The sequence below is a fragment of the Arvicanthis niloticus genome, chromosome 6, assembly GCF_011762505.2.
Source record: "Arvicanthis niloticus isolate mArvNil1 chromosome 6, mArvNil1.pat.X, whole genome shotgun sequence".
NCBI lineage: Eukaryota > Metazoa > Chordata > Mammalia > Rodentia > Muridae > Arvicanthis > Arvicanthis niloticus.
In genome coordinates this window covers 64,919,850-64,921,930 of record NC_047663.1, presented here as the reverse complement: position 1 = coordinate 64,921,930, position 2,081 = coordinate 64,919,850, and the positions used below count along the sequence as shown (strand labels likewise).

Genomic DNA, 2,081 nt, shown 5'->3' with positions numbered 1-2,081 from the left:
GGAATTTGCATTATCTCCCCCCCCCCCCCAGATCTTCCTCATGACTATCTCTGTGTGTTCTGTAGACACATCCTTTGGTCCTCTCAAGCCACACTTGCCAGAGAAGCCTATCACTGTCAAGTCATAGCCAGGTGTTACATAGGCAGTCATGGAATGATAGAAAAACCTCCTAGACCAGAAATCAATATTCGCAGAAATTCTAGGATCTCAGACCAGCATCTTATAGCCCAAAGCAGGGGCATATGCTAGTTAAATAGCATTAAAGGTACCTGCTTCAATTCCTTTACATGCCATCATTTAAACTTTCCATAGGAAAGTTCATGTACTGATTTAATCCTTACTTTTTTTTTTTTTTTTTTTTTTTGCAACAATGGAGAACTGAATCCAGTCTTCTGAGTCTGTGTTTGACAGGTTTCCCTTTTGCATTCTTCCTCTGTCAGTCAAGGGCATTTCATCCATCATACATGTGCTGGGAGTTCAGCTGAGAGTATCTGTCTATCTCTTTTCCTTAACAATATGTAGGAAAATGAAGGATAGGTACAAAGGACTTTGCTTTTAGTAACAACTCATACATGCTCTGACTTGCTCAGGCAGACATGGTAGCGCACATATTTCTGAAGGAACAGCCAACATTGTTAAATACTCATGTGTGACAGCCACCCTTCTGACCTCTTCTCTTGCCCCTTCACTCACAAAATACCTACCTCTTTCTTATTCCCATTTTACAGATGAGGAAATCAAGACAATGTATGCATGCTTGAAAACAGCAGGCTCCATGGGAGTATGTGCAAACTGATTCATTTATGAGTTGCCCTAAGTGATCTTGGAGACAGTTTTCTTGTGGGTGGTCTTGTCTATGATCTTATGCTGTCACCAGTCTAGGCTTCAGACAGGTGTTCCTAGTTCCTTTGGGAAGCCCCAAGGTCCAGTGACTAAGTAATCATGTTCATCAATACCAATAGAACATATTATTGAGGTTCTACTTAGTGCCCAGTTCATGTTCCCTGACTGGCAGGAGATGCACAGTCAAAGAAGCAGGGCTTTGCCAAACTTAATGTCAATGAATTCAACAACATGGTAGCTGAGAAGTGGCTCATGCCTCATGACTGTGGTGTCAAATACATTTCAAACCATGGTATCTTGGACAAGTGATAGGTCCTGAGGATGTTAGTGCTTTCTGCTATACTGAACCTATGTTCACCAATAAATCTTTCATCCACACTAGGAAGAAAGAAAAAAAAGAAGAAATGAAGGAAGGTCAGTCCCTGCAACATTATGGAACTTGACCAAGGCCACACCGCTGTGGGATATACCTCAACTCTCCTCAGAACCTAGTCACAGCTTCACTTGCATAGTGATCTCATGACAACTCATTGATAATTGTTGATAATCAATCTGAACGTGGTACTGTGTGTCCCCACCCTCTTTGTTCTTGGAGGCTGTTGGTCACTAGCCTGAGGGGAGAAATGGGGCAGAGGCAGAAAGCAGGGTTTGGATAGCCTTGAGTATGGACGAAATGACCTCTGGAGACTGGTGCAGTTGAGACATGTCTACTTTATTGTTTCAGACATAGGGTGTATAAGGTCTTTTCTCTGGATATGGGTGCAAAGGGACAATTGGCCATGGCATCAAGCAAGTAGGAAAGGCTGATTGGTTATAGACAGGACCTAATTATCATGGGTGCAGGAAGCTGGAGTGGGACATGTCTGCTGACTTATGCAGCCTTGTAGAGAGCTCTGTACAAGGTTAGTTATCAGAGGAGGCCAGACAAGGTCAGCCAGCTGTGTTCAGGGACACTCTCCAGACAAACACAGGCAGAGGCAGGGAAGCCCCACTGAGAAAGGGTATCCCCCATTTTGCTCCAAGCTCAGAAAGCCATCCAATCATGGGGTGTGGGGGAGGGGGCTGCTACCTAAATAGTGAGCTTCCCCAACAGTTATGTTTTGGTTTATATGCTAGAACACTTAGGTCCCCTGTCATTATTAAAGTTGCAGAACAGCACAGCATCTTCAGCAGAAGGAAGGAAGCAGCAGAAGAAGGGGAAATATTGAAAGCATGTCTTCCTGAGCTCTGAAGTTACA

General features: G+C 43.8%; 1 pseudogene; it reads left to right on the top strand.

Annotated features, from left to right (window-relative positions):
* The first annotated feature begins 722 nt into the window (after positions 1 to 722).
* LOC117712137 (small nucleolar RNA SNORA70) lies at positions 723 to 835 on the top strand (annotated as a pseudogene).
* Positions 836 to 2,081: the final 1,246 nt, after the last annotated feature.